This window comes from Pogona vitticeps, chromosome 1 (genome assembly GCF_051106095.1).
Source record: "Pogona vitticeps strain Pit_001003342236 chromosome 1, PviZW2.1, whole genome shotgun sequence".
NCBI lineage: Eukaryota > Metazoa > Chordata > Lepidosauria > Squamata > Agamidae > Pogona > Pogona vitticeps.
In genome coordinates this window covers 229,654,512-229,675,252 of record NC_135783.1, presented here as the reverse complement: position 1 = coordinate 229,675,252, position 20,741 = coordinate 229,654,512, and positions in this window count along the sequence as shown.

The following is a 20,741-nucleotide window of genomic DNA, read 5'->3' as shown; positions in this document are numbered from 1 at the left end:
CACATCAGGAGTGGCAAGAATAATCTGCTCATGTCCTACCTATGCAATGCTAAGATCTTAAGTAAACAGAGGCATCTTGCCAGTAGGCAAAATGAGGCATCACCCTCAGGCAGCAGAAACAGAAACCCCCTAAACAGGCCTGCTTTTCTCATGTATGATGGAGGACGTGATCCCATTGCCAATACTGGAATATAATTCAGCTGCCCGTTCCCTCAGCTTCTCAATAAGAGATGGTGGATGTGCATTTTTATCCTTTGTCTCAGGCAGCAAAATACGTTGGGCAAGCCCTGTCACTAAAAATCCAGTGCAGTCCTCTCAATCTAGAGAATCACATATTGAAATTTTAGAGTACACTGACACAGGGGGAAAGCCTGCGTTCTTGAATGTGTTTGAGTACATTCAGTCTGTGAACTGGAATGGCTGAGTGCTTAGCCCTTTCTAGACACAAAGAGTGACAGACCGCTATTTATTTTGTTAAGAACAAAACAATTTCATATAGCATGTGTACAAAAATGTGGAAGCAATCTGAGTACTGTAGATTGTGCATAGTTTTAAGTAACTATTCCAAGGAATATCAAAAGAATTGTGATGTTGACAGGCAGACTGGATACTTGAAGGAAGAAAGGGACAGCTAAGTACGCTTGGGCTACCAGAGTTGGGAAGGGTGTGTGTGAAGTACACATAACCATACTGAGACTCAGCAAATCCTGAAGAGCATAGCAATGTTATGCATTTTTAGATCTAACAGTACTAGCAAAGTGCACAGTCCTGCACAACAGCATTGTGGATGTTTGACAATGGCTGCATACTGTCACAGTTCATGCAGATGTGTATCTTGCAGGAACTGAAATATAAGATTAAAGAAAGAAAGAAAGAAAGAAAGAAAGAAAGAAAGAAAGAAAGAAAGAAAGAAAGAAAGAAAGAAAGAAAGAAAGAAAGAAAGAAAGAAAGAAAGAATGTTGCGAATGGTAGCAAATGGTCACAGCTGGAGACTATGCAGATCTATAAAAATGTATTTTCTAAATGTCTGAAGCAATATCTGAGCCCAATTATTAGGAGTTATTTTGCTTACTTATAACTTTTAGTCCCTTGTTGGATAAATAAATACAATAAAAACACACTAAGATGTTTATTTTCCTGTACTACTACTACTACTACTACTACTACTACTACTACTACTACTACTACTACTACTACTACTACTACTAATAATAATAATAATAATAATAATAATAATAATAATAATAATAATAATAATAATAATAATAATAATAATTTTAAAAAGGTATAATGTAACCCATTGTCAATAACAATAAATATAACCATTATTGTAACCTCTTACAGTGGTCAAAACCATATAAACGCAGCATCTGCAAATGTATACTGTATATAGAATAGAATACTGTGTGCAGATCATGTTTTTGGCTAAAACAACAGAGAAACCCTAACTGGCTCCTTCTGATCTTCCAAAATCTTTGGATTATTTCCCCCCTGTTATGTGAAATTTTCTGAGTTTTGATTTAGATGTTTCCTAAAATGTAGCCCAGTGGTCGGTACATTCGAGGGCAGCAAAGCTCCCTCCCCATGCTGTGCCTTATTTAAAAATATTTGAAACAAAGACTTTTAAGTCATCATTTGATGCTTCGTGTTCATCTTTGCAAACACTTCTTGTCTTCCCAGGCTATGTCCTGATGTGTTAGCATTAGCAGCCTGTGGATTTCTGAAACTCAGTGGAACAGAAATCCACTCAGACCAATGTGGTTTGCTCAGGCATAGATAACAGCCAAAAGCAAAAATCTTAAAGAAGAAATCAAGTGAGTGGAATGACATGAGTTCATTTTACTCCTCTGCTTTCTTGGAGCACACATGTGGGCCAAGGCAGCTTCCCGGTTAGGTGCCAAGAATAATGATCCAACCTCTTTATTATGCTTTTATTTATTTATTTATTTATTTATTTATTTATTTATTTATTTATTTATTTATTTATTTATTTATTTATTTATTTGATGGCTGAGAGGCAGTGTGCAACTATTAAAAGGAAACGTGTTTCTTTCATTATTGTTGCAGTTCAATCTACAAAGATTGCAATATAGCTGTTGGCCTGAGGGTACGCAGACATATGCTATAGTAGGAACTATATTTTGTAAACAATTTCTCACAGCAATGAAAAATGCTTAAATATTAATTTGGTCATAATTGGCAGGGAAGCAATTAAAAGCACAACCAAGCTGACTTTCTTCCTTCTTCTTCTGTTTTATTTATTTATTTATTTATTTATTTTGCATCTCACCCCCACCCCAATTTCTCCACAGTGTAGGAAGTGAATGTAAAACAATAGATCCCTCAGCTGCCCAGAATTCTAAGCTGAACTTGCCTTAAAGCTACAATATGGATTTAATTTATATGCAAATGTAAGCAATAAAAAAAGGCAGGCACTGTCAAAATTACAGTATTTTTTAGAAGATGCTGCTAAAGTGGCACGTAAACGGGAACTGTGATTTCAGTGTAGGAACTAATTATTATTGGTCACAGTGTTACCTCTTTCGTTTAATCTTTTCTTCCCTTCTCTCTTTCTCTCTCTTTGACTCGTTTTCTTAACAAAGTGGAAATTACTTTCTTCAGAAGAAAGGAAAAATGGAAGGAAGGAAAAAAAGGCGGGGAAGGGAGAGAAGGAAGCAAGAATATTGGGGACGAGTGACTGAAAGCAGTCCGAAATATCTCCTGTGAGATTCAGCATCAGGATAATTTCACAGTCTCGCTTTTTGACTGTTGTGTTCTGAGCTGACCAGCAGCATGCAAGGCTGATCAAAGGCCTATCGGAAACATCAAGTAGAACTAAATAGGGACTAAAGTATGCTAATAGTGAAGCTAAATGTACTTTAATCCTGTTATAATACAAGGTAACTGGAAGGCAGTGAAGGGCCTTGTTGCAGTCAACCCCCCAACCCCCAATCCCACCCCCCACCCCCGCTGCTGCCAGGACCCCTGCAAATCCTGAATAGAAGTTGCTTCCTTTTAAAAAAAGCTGCTTCTGGCGCTGCCTGGGTATGGCTTTCTCAGATGCAGACCCAAGGCCCCTCCTGCTCCGTTTACTAAGTGTCAACAGTCGGGTGAGCAAGGCTTCTGAGCTCCTTAGATCAGTACCCTGTGACCTTCCACATTTAAGCACAGACCATTAGGCTAAGCTTTCCAGCTGTTGCCTGAATTATGAGGGATTTTTTTTTCTCTTCAGAGGAGGACAGAGCTTAGTGGAACACTAGGCAACAGTTTTATATTATGTCCCCGTTACCACCCAGCTTGCTGTGCTGATCATCATCCTCAAGCTGTGGACAACTACACTGCTTTTCTCTCGGTGTTCCTCTCACAACCAACGACCAAAACCAAGGAGTAGGAAATTTTCACCGGTCTAGTTTTGCTACCACACCACATGACCTTGGGTGGAATCGCTCGACCTGGTTTCTGGTTGCCGTTTGAAAGGAAGAGTTAAGATTTCATTATGCTGCACACTACCTTGATACTAAAATGGCTTTCCTCAACCCTCCTAAATTTGGTTCCCGTCCTTCTATATTGCAGTTCACAACTTTTGCCTGAAGCTTCCCGAAAAGAGAGAAAAAGAAAGAAGGGAGATGGGGGGGGGGAAATACTGTATAGAGTTAATTATAGTTCGCTCTATGAAATGATATGCTTTGGTGGGGTGGCCCCAAAAAAACTACACGTGAGCCCTGGATGATAAAAGACTGATGTAATTTTCTAGCCAGTCAACTGCCTGAGCAACTGTATCAGAAGATTTTTGTAAAAAACAAAGGTTTCATTGAAGCATTACCTCCCACCATGCAGCTGAAAATCTTATGACTGGAGTATATGATCCTAAATATTGTTCCGTTAAGTACAAATTACATACTGGATATATAGAGTTGTAATGGTGATTTTCAAGAGCCACTTTGTGTGAGAACCGAGTTGAAGAGTGACTAGTTTATGAAAGAAAATGGGGGGGGGGGGGTGAAAGGAATTTTTTTTTAGCTTTCCTTATAATGTTTTGTTCATACTAAATTACATTTTTAACATATGAAATGACTGCTACCAATACCCTACCCCCCACATTACCCTGCTATCCCAAGAGAAAACTTGAGTTTCAAATGCCACAAATGCTCCATTCGGTAGATTATTTGGAAATGTAGGCCAAAGATATTATATTCTGGCCTGTTGAAGTACTATACTTACATGCACAAGCCTCCTTCTATGCATTAGGAATGTTACAATGGGCTATATCTACTGAAAATTTTAAGGGGAAAAAGATCCTCCCCCCACTCCCCAATAGGACTGTAAACATAGAATTATCTTTCATCCACATGTAGATCCTTAAAGGAATATTTGTGGGCTTAAGGCTACATGAATTATAAAAAATTATCAGAAAATGCTTAATTATTTGGGTCCATTTTGATCCCTGTAACTACCAAAAGAATGTTTCATAATCACAGGAAAGGCTGTGAATGAGTGGATGTTGCTTTGCATAGTTTAAAGGACAGAGGCAACCTATACTTTCCATGAGGAAAGAGCAAGAAGGTAGAAGCCACTTTAATATCATAAACTGTGAGGAAAAAAAATACTATGTTTGTTCAAAACTGCTTTTCTTTTCTGGTCAGTCTGACCTCAGAAATCCGTGCCAGTCCAAAACTCCAGTCTGAAGAAGTGACAAGCAAACCGATCAGTCAATAAGAAAACAAGACATGAAAATTTCCAAAGCCACTTCAATTCCACCCCCCCCCCCAGTTGTTTCTTCTATCTAATATATTGATTGCAATTTGCTGAGAATCACTTCCAGCAAAAGTGCAGGGCTTACTGTTGAATAACAGAAATGGATTTTATGGAGCTGACTTCTCTCTTTTCCCGATGCCTTAAAAAAATCATAGGAACATTATAGGTGGCAAAGAAACAACAAACAAAAATCTTAAATTATAACTTTAATTAACAACATCAGAGTGCTACTTTTGATCCCATCGCTGTGACCATCTCCAATTGGTCATGAAAAATTTATTTCTGAATAATTGTCTTAACATCATCCAAAATATTTTACATATTTTTTTTACTTGTAAGGCCTCCTTTCTTTTTTCTGCCACTTTTGTGTGCTAAGTATGGTTTTCTTTTCCAAAAGAAAAATAAAGAAAAAAGAAAAGAAGTCATAACTATCCTTTTTAACCAGCAAGATATTTTAAATGCCAAAGTTAATTAAAAGTCTAAACAATAGTATACTTATTTTTAGCATTATAAAATGGTTTCAATTTACAGGAAAGAGTTTTACACATTAAGGGGGAAATCCAGTATTTTGAAAAGGGTCAGCAAAGGGAATAAATCCTGTCCTGCTCCCAGTAGCAATTTAAGCTGTGTGTGTGTGTTTTTTTTTTTTTGAAATGTATTTAAATTCTGGGGCTATTTTTCTAAAAACAGGAAAATTATTTTAAAAATTAAAAAGCTAGGAGTTTTCAGTTTGATAAAAATAGCCAGCTTCAGCTCAAGTCCATGTTACTAAGTAAATCAACTCGATTTGGACTGATTTAGAGAAGGTCCCAATCAAAACAGAAGGGCCAGTTTTTGTTTGAGGGCAAAGTGAAATAAATTTGCTAATTCATTCAGATTTGGAGCTCTCAGAATGAATCAGATAGAGAACAAATTGCTCCGAATCTCCTCCCCACTCAAAAGAAAATTTAAATACTGTGTCATACAGAAACCTCTGAAGCTAGCTGTCTCAAATTTTCCAGGTCTGCTAGCCTCTTAACATTATTTGCCTCTAAATGACAAGTGCATTGGTATACAAAGAAAAAAAAAGCCATTCTGGGTTTCCCTTGCAAGTTAATTGAAGGCTGGTGATCTGAACTGGTAAATTGAATTGGATCAAAGGGAGAAATTGAATCAAATGGAGCAGTTTGCCCTGGACCAAGTCAAGATCCATTCAGAAACCTCAAATTTATCTGTAAACCACATTGGGGAACCTTTGTTCACTCCAGATACCAGTTGAAGATGGCCAATTCATGCCACGTTGTTACCTGAAAAGAAGATTGTGATTAATGCTTCTCCCCCCCCCCCAAATTCTAGTATTAACATTGTCAAACATGCATTCTTATTTTAAGAATGAATTTCAAATAGCATCCCAGATTAAATAGGTTATATGATTTTTAATGAACTGTTCCCACAAAGTCTCGGTTTCAATCTCCATGATGGCAAAGACTAGAATATTTCAGCTCAATGAGGTTCTTGATGGCAGGGTGAAATATTACAGTTCAATAGTTGTAGGATCAAGAGAATTTAGCCAACACATTTCCCAAGGAAGGTAACACATGGTGATCATCATATTCACATAAGAACTAGGCCAATACTTGTCAAGAGAGGAGCTTATCATAGGAGCTGGAACCCTTTTCTTAGGCTCCTGCAAGTACCAGGGGCTAAAAGAGAAGCAGCAATGAAGCTGCCTAGTTGAATTGTCTTTTTTTTTTATTCAAGCATCTATGAATGGTTTTGATCAAATTAGTGGAGTGATGTTTTAATTCCTCTTTCCCTGGTTCTCTAATTTAGCCCTCATCCCACTGCTTTCCACTCTGCTTTGAGCTCTGCCACTGCTAAGGGGAACATATAGCCACAACATATCTCTGGTCCCACTCACCCACCCCCTCCCTACCTTTGATGCATCTAACTGAAAGTTGTGTGAGCAGGGTAGAAGGAATTATTTAGAACAGGAAAACAGTATGAGAAGGAGTTAACCATCTCTCCCCAGCATTGGGGAGAGATGTTACTCTGATAACATCAGAAGCATATCATGGCTGTATTAAAGTAAAGAATAATAATATAACAACAGCAACAGCAACAGCAACAGCAACAGCAACAACAACAACAACAACAACAACAACAACAACAACAACAACAACAAAGTCAGAAAGATCTAATCAAGGGACTTCTCTCGCATCTTTCTCCAGCTAATGCAAGAAGTAAACAGAAGCAGAATAACAATTCAAATGTCGTGCTGAAGCAGTGAACATAATAACTAGGATCCAGAGAGCAATTCTAGATGGACTACAACCAGCAAATTTTTGTTTTCCCCTCTCCAGAACATTTGAACAACATTCTCTTCTCCACTCCACCCTGTACCATGTCACAACCTGTTTTGGAAACATTTGTCATTTTTTATAACTAACAGCTTTTTAAAAGCATGTGTTCAAAGTGGGTATAAATATGTTGAATTATTTGTGGAATTTGGGCCATGGCCACTAAGACAAAATTGAGCAGATGAGGTGGGGAGAAAAATTCTGCAAAATAAATAATACCCCTTCAGTCTAAAGCAAAAATCTTTTTTCTTCCCTATCCTAAAATTTCTATAGACATCCAGACTTACAATTCATCAACCTAGGATTTAGCTAGTGCAGTATATATTTGCATTATCCCTATTGTGTCATATTTGTGTTATTCTAAATGATGCCTTGGTTTTAATATCTTGGTTCTGAGGCTAAATTTATCAACTGTAGGAATCTATCTATCTATCTATCTATCTATCTATCTATCTATCTATCTATCTATCTATCTATCTATCTATCTATCTATCTATCTATCTATCTATCTATCTATCTATCTATCTATCTATCTATCATCTCTAGTTACATATTTTAGTGCAATAATCTAAGAAAGGGAAGAAGGTAGAGAAAATGATTTTGCATTACTAGTAATAGCTAAATAAACATGTTTCTGATAATTTTCACACTTAGAGGATTAAATCAGGACTTTTACCAGGTAAGAACATCTCAGAATAATGACAGCCTTGCCTTTGGCATCTGGATTAAAGGCATCAAATGATACCTTTAATTGGATCAGTGTCTGCTGGTATAAAATTGCATAATTGTTTGAGCTTCGTGGTGTTGTCTAGTAAGAAATGAACTAAATTCCCCATGTGAAGAAAGATCAGAACTACCTGGCATTTCTAAGGCCTTTCCTGGACTAGAAGAGAGGCACTCGATATATTTGCATGTAAGTCAACCTTCTTGGTGGTGAAATGCCACAACCATTGCATTGTTCAAAAAGAGAGAGAGGATTTAGCACTAATGTAGCAGGGTGCCTGGTCAAATATTTCACCAGGAAGTGCTATTGTTTGCAAATGTCTCAGTGTGCTTTTCAAGCACGCCCACTGCAGCTGCACGGGCTCTATAGCAGACAACACTGCATGTTTTATAATCATAAACCTAGAAAGCATACACAGAAATACAGGGTTATAGTGGCCACCTGGACTTTGGGGAACTGAGCAATCATGCAGAGAACTCTCCAATATACACCTTTCCCCTAATAATCCATAATATCAACAAACAAACAAAAGACAACAAAAATGAAAAAGCCATACTTAACATTGCTTTTATTTGTCCCAGGATGCAGTGAATTGATTTCTCAACACCCCGTCTTCAGAATCCATTAAAATCCTGAAGATCCAAGTCTTCTAAGTGGAGAATCTTCTAAATGGAGAATCTTCCAAAGATAATGTCCCAAATGTGTCCGTTGGTCTGGGTTTACATCTGTATATTAGCCTTGTACTTTTTCCTTGCTTGGCTTTTAGTTGCTCACACAAGTGAGAATAAAAATGCACTTTCTGAAATATGGTTCGTGCAAGATGAATGGTTAGACCCCTTTAAATAGGAAGGTACTTTTTCAGATGAATGGTTTCCCCTTACACAAGCTCCAGCTTTATATTCTTATTCTTACAGTTGCTGGTCCTCCATTCTTAATTATATGTAACAGACTCCAATCCATCTGCATGCTTTGGAGAAATCCCCACATTCCTTTAATTTTTCCCCCTTGCAATCTCTGAGCACAAGAACCTTCTCTTTTGACACTTCCCATGTGTTCTTTGCTGATGATTGCACTTCATCAACTTCACGGCTATCGCTGCTACCATCAATTACTAATTGGCAGATTCTTTGACATGTACTAAGCAGCACATTGCCTCCAGTGTTAGTACAACAATCTGTATAATAATAAACTGCAAACATGTTATCATTATAAGCTTAAAAACTACCTCGTCAATGGGTTGGTGGTCAGCAACTGGACTCTGGGATGGGCCTGGCCCATGAGATTTTGATGCCTGAGGTAGGGCCATAACTGGTACCTCCCCACCATGTCAAGGTACATAGCATCCAAGGCATGTCAAGTTATTTTATCCCCTTCTGTAGAAAATCTAGTCAACATATGTTGTCCTCCTTCTGGGCAGTAAAAATGCAATAATACTAAAGATAACTAACAAGTTGCTTTCCTATTGTGATACTCAGAACCAATTACTTGAAGCATCTGTTTCACTTTGTCTAACTATGGCAAAGCTAGCCCTAAGGAAGAACAGCAGCTACTTGGCATCTTGTTTCCTCTCCTTGATTGAACTCATTTAACACATACGCTCTTCCAACTGTCTTGATATCTACTGTGATATCTGGTCCCTGTGACGGATGAACCACTTGCTTTATTTTTACTTTAGGGAAAATGCTTTATTAATTTTTGTTTGGTAGCCTACCCCTAAGATGCTTAGTCATGACATCTTCATGTCACCAAATGTATTTACATGTGTATTTGCGAAGGAACACATGTGTGTTGCAGGGGTTGGGAACGAGGGGAGTGTTTGGAAAAGTTGGTCTTAAAGAGTAATGAATAAATTACAGGGATCATTTAAAGGCCTGAAAAATTAACTGACACTATAGTTGCAATTCTTTTTTAAAAAAAAAACCATTGCTTTTGCATTTCTCAAAATGAATGGTTGTCTTTAGTTGCCTAAACACACACACACACACACACACAGAGAGAGAGAGAGACAGAGAGAGAGAGAGAGAGAGAGAGAACCATGTATTTTGTTATTTCTTTCTTATAGGGGAGTAGGCTTGCAAAATGTTGGAAGAGGAATGCTAAATGTCTCAAATGCTAGTCCATGCTGTTCCTTATGCTCTGTTGTGAGCATCAAGGTAACTTTAAATGTTTAAGTCACAATGGTGAAACAGCAAAGCTGTCCCTCACTGTCCCAGAATTGTAATCAAACTTAAGTCCTATCCATCATCTAAACCACACAGAGTCCACCTATGTTGAAGGGCAGGTCCTAGTCCTTCTCCCTCCCTCCCTGCTTTCCTCATGTGAACATGTCAGTCTGAAGAGGTGGAGGCCGCTCTATCCAGACAACCTCTCCACAGGAAGCAGAATCTCTGTTGTTTGGGTTCTAGCTTAAGTGGGCAGACTACAGGGATACAGCAGCCTCCCCCTCTTCAGACTGTTGCTTTCGTGTGTTGAAAGTGACAATAGAGGGTAGCAAGGCAATGTATGTGAGCACTATAGCCTTCAATAACAACTGAATAGGGCTTGTACCTTAGCCACTAACAATGATGTTGCAGATGTTTCAGGAAAGCACAGTCTTCATATTTTTCATTCCAATGTGCAATGTGGTTCCCTTGTTAAATTTGCTTTCTTCCACTTCCTCCCCATTTTGTTCTTCACTGTCTGTCCCTCCAATAACAACTAAAAGCAGAGCCTGTGATATGACTCATTTAGCATCAACGAACCACTAATTCTAGCTGATGCCTCGCCTCCTTACTCTTTTCATTATTCTTTATTTCATTATTTATTAATGTTGTAGACTTGTACATTGAAAATTAGCAAAACGATTCTGTAGGCAATTTAGGAAAGAATGTAGTACAACAACAGTATTTAAGGGAGCCACTGCAAGACATTCCCTCTTCAAGAACGTGGCTGTCGACTATCTAGAGAATTTTTTTAAAAAACCACACCAAAATGTAAGCTGTCCTCTCCAAATTAGTGCTATATTACATAGTCATTTCAGTGGTGAGACACTCTAGCTTGTTTTTTATTTGATGGCTTCATTTCACTAGTCAGTTTGGAAAAACCTGAAAGAGAGATTGGAGAAGGGAGTGACTGTTGAGGGTAGTAGTGAAGGGCAGGGTTATGATTCTGAGGTAAACTAAAGCAATTGGAGTGCAGTGTGGGCTATCAAAACTGGGCTGTTTATCCTGTTGGTGGCAACAACAAATCAAGACAATGGAGGTGATACCAAAATTCACAATTTATTCATATTTGGGATGGGAAGAATTTGAGATTTTAAAAGAGGAAAAATTAAATGTAGAACAAGCTGAAACTGGACAATTTACCATTCCAGGGGCGAGAGTTCTCTCAGAAGTCTGAATTTGAACCACTAATTATTCAACCAAGTGTGCTTTGCTGATTTGGGATTGCTACTCTTTTTCTTCCATTATGGCAAGGGAGAAGACAGAAGTGGCCTCATATGCCAGAGATACAGATGTTGTTCACTGCTTGCTTTTCCTCTTCACTCACCATTCCCATTTATTTTTATATCAGGACTGCTCAATTGTGAGCCTATAGGCAGGGATCATATCACATCTTCAGTATGATCAATATATGGTTTCAAATAAATTAATTTGTGGTAAATAATCACATCAACAAAACATTTTATACACCACAGACTATGTTTCAAATGCTAATATGATAATTTGTATTAGTATTGGTAGACACTGAGAAGCCTTTAAGGCAATATGGTGCAAGAAGGGCTTGGAAAAAGTTACATTTTTACTATGACTCCAGAATTTCCAGCCATGATTCCAGAAGCTGTAGTCCAGAAAAGTAACTATTCCAAGCCCTGGTTTCAAGTCACATCCTTCTGAGGTAAATAGCAATATTTGGATTAGTTATGATGGCTCCAGATTGTATCACCAGTAACCCCTTTGTAAGCTGCCTGTTGCATACCATCTGTCTTATGAACCTTCACCCCAAATGCTTCGTTTATTTGTTATTTAGAAGTTGAGGGGTCAAATGATTATGGCACAGAGCCTTTGCAATCCAGGTGGGCCAGCTGCATTACATTCAAGGAAGCCGCGATTACATCTCTCTTCTTCTGTCTCCCTTCTTGAAAACAAGGAGACCGATAACTTTCCTGCTTTGGAGGACTATGAAAATGAAGCACCAGAAGCATTAAAGTGTAAAAGGTTTAAAAGATGGATGACAAGAGAATTCCATTCTCCCCCTTGCACCTGCAAGCAGTAGTGTAATCGCAAACATATGAATCCCATTTGCCACAGATCCTCTCCAGAGCCACATGTTTATAGGGCTGCCTGCTTTAATGCATTGGAGATGTTCTTGTTTGGGAAGTTATCTGGAAGTTTCATGGAGAGAAATATATGTTATCTGGAGAAGTTTCTTCTTCTTCTTCTTCTTCTTTGTTTAAGGTACAACCTCTCTAGCAATACTTTCCCCACTTAATATGGCACAGGAGACAAAAAATATCTTCTTAATTGCATTCTCTTTTTTTCCCCAGGGAGAAATGGTAAACTCCAGATGCTGACCTGGGAGAAGCTGAGTCCCAACAAGAGCATCTGGTTTCTTTGTACATTTATAGGAAACTGTGTGAAGGCTGACTTTAGACCAACCTCAGGTTCAACCAGGTGGCTAGCGGGATTGCCAGCTAGAAATGTTTGAAAAATCAAGCTATTTCCACCTCCCTTTAAAAAAGAAGATTGATGATCTAATAAGATCTCATATAATGATAAAAATGTTAGGTCACTCATGTTACCTTGCTGTCGTGTTTTCAGGCTGCAACTATAGATGCAGTGCCTAAAATATGCTAGGCAACAGAAGACTGAGTTTACTGTGCCTGTGTCATAGATTTATTTTATTACTAATTGAAATATTTATAATCCACCTTTCACCTTTACTGGGGCTCACAGGTATCAATTAAGTAAGATACAATCCATAAAATAAAAGTCAGTAACATTAAACTGAATAGCCCAAATCACAAAAGAGGGAAACTCCAAACCAGCCCCCAAACATGGCAAGTTTGGACAGCATGACAAAATAAAAATAAAGTGTGTGTGTGTGTGTGTGTGTGTGTGTGTGTGTGTGTGTGTGTGTGTGTGTGTGTGTGTGTGTGTGTGTGTGTGTGTGTGTGTGTGTGTGTGTGTGTGTGTGTGTGTGTGAGAGAGAGAGAGAGAGAGAGAGAGAGAGAGAGAGAGAGAGAGAGAGAGAGAGAGAGAGAGAGAGAGAGAGAGGGTCGGTAGGTGGGAGGAAGGAGGGAGTATAGTGCCACCAAGAATAACTTTCTTATTATGTGGCCACCTCAGTCAGCAGGTTTTTGGTGTCATAGAAGAGCAACAAATTGCAAATTGTTGGTCACATAGTATTTTACTGCCAGTGAGGGAGAGGGGTGCCTTTAATGTGTTCTGCTTCAGATACCAAAATAACTTGACTTGTTTTGAGTACCATGTATATTCGGACCTGTGTGGTGGGATGGGTGCCATTCTTTGTCATCTCAGGCAGTCATCTCAGGCAGCAAAATCTTTTGGGCCAATCCAGATATTGAAAACTTTAGTAGTTTGGACTACAACTCTCAAAATGCTCCCTGCTCTCCCTGGTTGCAGGGGTTTTTTTTTAGAGTTTTCCTTTTATTGTTACACCCCCGAGGGTGCCATCCTTACACAATGCAACAAACTAGAGACGGACAAATGCACCGTTCACAACAACAAATAAACAATATATAGCATGGTTCCTCCCACCATGCCCCCTCCCTCCCTCCCTCCCTACCACTACCAGCACCCACACATCCTGCTTTTGGGACATCACAAAGACAAGACGGGGAAAGAAACCCTGTCCATCATCCCCGATGACAGTGTCACCTCAGACTAATCATAATTTTCTGTGAAGTATAAAATCCTTAACAGCTGGAGAATTAAAGGAAAAATTAATCAGCCAAAAGTAAAATAAAAGGTAAATTGACTCCCTTCAGATGTTTGGGTAGGTGATTTTAGATGAATAATATGTTTTTAATATGACACTGCCTGAAGCTTTACCAATATTAAGGATATATGATGTTATTAATTGGAAAGAAGGGGTTGTTTTATCATGTTTTAATTGAATTTTATTATCGTGCCCAAAACAATAATTGTATGTATCTATTTTATGCTGTTTTGGTTTTACTGGTCGTTGACCGTAATAAAGTACTACTACTACTACTACTGGTTGCAGGTTTCTGAACATTGTAGTAAAAAAAAAAAAAATCTAAAGCACTAGCCAACTCTTGTTGCTAGAAACAAAAGAGGGAAGGGCCATAGGATCCCTCTGTACAGTAGTTCTAAAATGATGATCTGTCCTGCCCCTGGTTGTGCAGAGGAAGGACTTGAGCAAAGGTACAATTTTCAGCTGGTGTACTTTGTCATGTAATTTATACTGGCTGAAACCCTTGTTTGTACATCTTTGTCCTTCATTTTATCTGTCCACTCAACAAGTGGGAAACAAGCTTCCTTTAGCAGGGTACTGCCAACTAAATGTGCCTTGTCCTGGAGGACCAATAGCAATGGAATGTGAAACACTGTTCCAGTGACAGTAGGGGCTGTCTGGGAGGCAGGCAAGCAGGCAGACTTGTATGGGAAAATGCAGTCCTCCAAAAATCTGGGTCCCAAATTGTTTGGGGCTTCTTTTAAGATTCTTAGAATTGTGAGGCTTGTGTAAAATGCTTGAAGAATCGAAAATCCCTTATTGGCTGCAAGCCATCGTACCATTCATACCAGCTTAGTCCCCTTTGTTTAATTGAAACAGCATCCCATCCACATTTACCTAGGGACCAGCCCTGCTGAAAACAATGGGAACTGGCTTGCCAAAGACATTGGCTGTCTGAGGCAAAGGACAAGAGGGTGCCCTCTCCGCATCCACATGCTGAAGTTGTTTGTAGCGGCAGCTGACTCTTCCGTTGCCACTAGTGAGCAAAGTCTATTTTCCCAAACATTTTAGGCACTGGGCTAGTTTTGGGAACTGAAAACAAGGGGAACCGGGGGGGGGGAAGAGACTTTGAAATCCAACAGAGCCAGGAATCCGACACTGCTGCCCGAGATGATTTCCTCACCTTCCAAATGGTTGAGGTACATTATTTTGAAGCATTATAAACAACAATAAACTGTTTGTTTTAGGACTGTCCATGTATTTTAAAGAAAGCAACACAGTTCCTTTTATGTGGGATACAATTCAGAAGACTGCTAAGTTTTGTGGTTCAACAGCTGGAAAGATCTGGTGGGCAGGGAGGTGGAGCTGAGGACAGGGCAGTGAGACAGGATAAGTCACCCTGTTAGGTGGGATGAAGACACACTTCCTTCCCCAAACATCTCCTGGCCTGAGCTGCTAGAGTGAGCCCCAGAGAAGGTGGCATAAGCAGTTATGTAATCATGTCACCCACTTGGGGGCAGGCTTCAACCTTCGGCACTTCTCCTGCCATCAGGATCCTGGGGGATTGCTCCCTATTTGCTCTGCCAGATCACTCCCTCCACCCTCTCTCATCAGAATGTTTGTATTTCTCTAGAATGGTCTCTCTTTCAAAACCACTCTTCCTTTGCATCTCACAGGAATATATACATATTCCTCACTGATCTCAGACTGTTTTCCACTGTGGGTGAGCCTTGCAAGCCATGCAAGGCAGCAGAAGCTGGCTTGTCTGATCATCTGCCTCTTTGCCTGCCTGATTAGGATGGCTTTGTTGCTACATGGCTTTTTGGGCCCCAGTCTTTGACTACATGTGCGTGCACACAAGGTATCTACTAAAACCGAGAAAAACAGCCATCCTGAAACTCACTCATTGGTCTGATTCGAAAACATCTTCCTTCCCTCTCCATGGATTCCTGCCTGTAGTTGCAGCTATGCCATAATATGGAGTACTGTATGTGGATGTATGTGTGCATGCGCTCAAGAAGGAAGGGGACACACATATGGACAGAGCGTGTCTGTGTCTGTGACTGTGTCAGGGAGGGACCCTGCACTTCTGAATTTGTGACTACACTATTGGGTATAAGTGTTGGCTAACCTGACTGTTCTGAGGGATTTCATCCTTTACCTTGAGGAACTCTCTCATCTGGTGCTGCTCAGGATTCGATGGCATCCAGGAAATCACAGATCAGTCTTTGTTAATATCTTGCCCTAGGTATTATGAAGAGCATAAGCTTGACTTTGTGTCTGCTTGTTACCATCAGAGCTTGGAAATTATGTTGCTACATGTAAGATAGCTATTTTGAAAATATATGTTCATAACAAGCTTGTTTCAAAATAAATGCAATGAGTGGAGATTACGGTGCATTTGTGGTGAAGGGAGGTTTTTTTTTCCCTATTTGTGTGTTTTCTTTATATTTAAATGGCATTTAAGTCACTGAGCAGAGTTTTTGAAGTTCTAGGTCATTCTGTTCTCAATTCTAGGAGAATGTTTTCATTACTTTTGGTAAAAATTACATAAATAAAAATACATAGAGCAACAGAGTACGGTAAATTCCTAAACATTTTTGGTAACATTAACTGGAAGGAACCATATAGAGAGATGTTTTGTACTGAGTTATATAAGAAAGTAATGATGAAAATTTACTTTCCAAGCTCTGGTCAAGATGCAGGTAGGGCTGTTTGACACGGCTCCATTGTCAGGGGACAGATTCCTGCCCAAGAGGGTTTTAGAGTTACTGTTTCTCTGCACAAGTGGAGGGCTCATTGAAGAGATCCTGAAGGATTTTGAAGTGCTATGGGAGGTTTACTTGCCACTGAGCTGTTTCAATTAAACATCATCACACAGTTAACTGGGGATTTCAGTTAAACCATTGAAGGATAGGTGAAAATATTTTCACTATGCTCTACAAAGCCACTAAGGACTGGGCTAATCGGAGTACCTTCCCAAGCAAATTCATGCTATGGCTTGCTGGAGACATGAAGGTTTGCAGGAGACTGAAGAGATGGCTGCCTATATTTTAAATAATTACATAAGACTTTTTGCCCCCATGGCTGAAATCCTATTGTGCAGGTACACAGATGGTATAACTTTTAGATGAGAATTGCTATAAGTTAAGAAATTTCTGTAGACATTTTCTGTTGCATGCCCAGTCACACAGCCCAGGATCCCACAAGTAATGTCTATTACTTGTAGCAGTTCACTTCCACCGTTTGCATAACACGGTTTGCATAACAATGGAGTTCGAATTGCTGATCATCTTTTTCATTCTACAATTGCCATGCACAGGTTCCATTGTGGTGTTACTCTGACCTGGGCTAAACAGCAGCTGTTTGCTCACCCTGCAGTCACTCCAGAATGGCACAAATACCTATGATTCTGTCCATTTGTGCCAGTTTGCCCAGAGGCAATGCATGTTCTTAACTGTTGGTGCACATAGCTGGACACAACATGGACTCTGGCAATGCCATGTTATTTTTTTACACATTAGATCCATATTTTTTTAATGGTAAGCCTTCACCAAGGAGCTTATGGTAATTCAACAAATATAAGTGAAGAACACTGGAATGGGAAAAAAGGAGGAAAAGCAGATTGCCTTTGAAGAGAGAAAAGTCTGCAGGACTTGATTACAAAACTAAGCCCATCCACCACAGTCACATAGCAAATTGGGATAGAAATCCAGACATGTAAAGATGGAGCATAACATCCCATGCCAGTTTTTCTGGCTGATTTTATTGCAACAGTTTGATCGCAGTCTGCTGCAGAAAATATGTTGGGATAAGGGGTGTGTTGTATGGGAAAAAAACCCTCAAGAAATATTTCCATTGCCAGTATAGCACCTGGAAGCATAATGTAAACCCCTTTTGGTTTCCATCACTAAAGAAAGGTTATACAGAGATCCTTTGGGAGGAGCTTCGAAAATACAGGGTTACCACTGAAAAGGCTGTGTCTCTTCATGCATCTAATACTGTACCTGCTAACCTTGATGGCCAACTGAATAATACTTTAATGTTAATGCCATTAGACCACTGCAGCATTAATGTTATAGTAACTTGAGCAAACTCCATGCATGTTTATTCAGATGTAAGACCCACAATAGAGTGGTCCGGTGGGCCAGATAGGCGGGGTATGTATAAATAAATAAATAAATAAATAAATAAATAAATAAATAAATAAATAAATAAAAATAAAAATAAAAATAAAAATAAAAATAAAAATAAAAATAAAAATAAAAATAAAAATAATAATAATAATAATAATAATAATAATAATAATAATAATAATAATAATAATAATAATAATAATAATAATAATAATAATAATAATAATAATAATAATAATAATAATCTCCTATGAAACTTAACACCGAGTAAGTGTGTTTAGGGTTGTTGCAATTCTATACACAGCTTCCTCAGAGGAAGTCCCAGTGAAATCAATGCAACTTGCTTCCCAGTAAACATGTACATGAACCAGTTCTTAGACAGATACTAGTGTATCCTTGTAGAGTACAGTATACAGAACTGAAATTTCCAGCTGTTCAATAATACACTGCCAAAAATTATACAAATCAATGGAATATTTGGAATTTGTATTGACAAACTGATCCATTGGTTCATATTCATAATATGGGTGAAAAAACAAGATAGACATGGGAGAGCATGATGATGTTTGACAATAAATGAGTTCACATGGTTAGGCAGGTTTTTGGGTTTTCAGTATTTAGAATTCCAGTTTGATCTGGACCAAACAAAGGGTATTTCGATAGACAGGTCAGATATAGTGTCCTTGGCAGTCTGAAGACGATCTCATAAACGGGGAAATCATTTATTGAGAAGGCAAGCATTGTGAGTGGAGAAACAAGAGCTAACAGAGGAGAAGTCAGAAACACAGAAATGAAAAGCTGTTCCCTCCAATAAGGGAACCGCTGTGTTTATAAGTTCTTTTATAAGGAGGCACTATACTATTAGTTAAGATGGCAATGTAATCTCTCCAGTATCAGAAGCAACAGCACAACTCTGTATATTAACTCTGTTGGTAGGCAATGTGAGATGAAGAAAATGATGCCTTGCTGATCAGCTTCCCAGCGGCAACTGACTGGCCACTATGGAGACAGAATGCTAGACTGGAGAGGCCTTTGCTTTGATTCTGCATGGCTCTTCTTAACGTCTTTAGAAAAGTCTGGAAGTCCAGCATGAGGGTAAGACATCAAACAAGCATGTCAGCCAGTTGTTTCCCAGATAATTGAGCAGATTGATAGGTTGGAAGGAAGAAAGAAAAGGGAATTTGGTTGGATCGTCATTCTACAACTTATTTAGTGGAATGATTAATTTGGTCTTCTATCTCTGAAATTCAGATTATTTGCTATATATGAGTTTATATCCCTCCATCATTCTTAAAGGCCTCTACACTTTATGGCTGTATTCAGTAACAGAAAACAACAACTGCCCAGAAGAGAAATAGCAATTTTAAATATGCAGACATGCAAAACACTTTTCAGCTCAATGCTCTCCATAGCTTTGTTTTGATTTTCGTAGCCACAGCTGACAATTTAGGGGGGCTGGGTCAGAGCAGCTTACACAAAGTCGTTAAAACAGCTATTTTTCCTCCCCTGAAATTAACTTAAACTGACTGCAAAAACAATCAAAGACACATGTCCATTTGTTTTTTACTAGGCTTTTTTAAAAAAGAAAGACCTAGTCAACTAAACTTGCAAGTGAAAATGCACTGCTTTGCATGCGCAGACATAGATACGTCTTTGAGAAAATCTGAGATCACTCTTGCCAATAGACCCGTTAAATTGGTTTTATCAGTCGGGTTGACTGGAATGTTTGAGTACATACAATAGACTCAAGTGTATTAAGCGAAAGTCTTTCTAATACACTGCTGAATTAGATATGGCTAAATAGTTTCACAGCAATCTTCAGCTGCTCTTCTACCCCCACCCCACCCCCCATCTCAACATTCCAAAATGAAACTGGCTTATATGGAAATGTTTACAGTATATTTTCAATTTTTAAAATATCTATGACTGTCCTAAGAGGGGTTCCTCACAGTAGGCACTTAGAGGTGGGGCAGCGTGAGTCATAGAAAGTAAGTTACTAAATATTGAAATAGGGAAAAATGAGGGGAAACAAGCCAAACTTTTCCCATAGTTTATACTGATCTTTCTGTGACTCATTCTGCCCCCTTCCCCCCCCCTTTTTAAAATTCTTTCTTGAAGGGTCCTTACAGTTAATCAAGAACATTGAATATCACATGGTTTTTACCATGATGTAGATGGCAAAAAGTGATGTGTTGACATAGTGAGAGTAAGTAAAAAGATTTAAAATTGAAGACTAAATTGAAAGCTGCATTAAATGCACAGTGTGTAGCTCACATTATGTGTAGCTGAAGGGCAATGTAATGGAGTTGCACTTTTGAGTAAATTAGTCTTTGAATTCTGGACTATTTTCTCCCACTCTGTTTGTTTAGGCTAGTCTACTAATCTTTACTCTCTTATTTGAGTGTATGTATAACTGTGAATGGATGCTGGTGTTCTTGTGTGTGCTTTGAGTGGATAGGTTGCAACTAAGGCACAAAGGTTTGTTCATCCTCTTCCTACCTGATTTGGTTTCTTCTTCTTTTTTTGCTGTACCACTCACTTCTTGTTGGCTTTGCTGTCATAGAGAGGCCAGGAAGTTAGTCTTCCTCTACTTCTCAGTTGTTGTAATCTGCTAGTCTTTATGCTACGGTTTTGATGCTTCCCTTCCTTCATTGGGCACATCCAAATCTTTATCACACTTCAGAAAGTGTGTTTCCCATCTTTCTTGCTTTATCATCTTGCTTTTTTGTTGTTGTTGTTTAGTTGTCAAGTCGTGTCTGACTCTTTGTGACACCATGGACCAGAGCACACTAGGGCCTCCTGTCTTCCACTGCCTCCTGGAGTTTGGTCAGATTCATGTTGGTAGCTTTGATGACACTGTCCATCCAT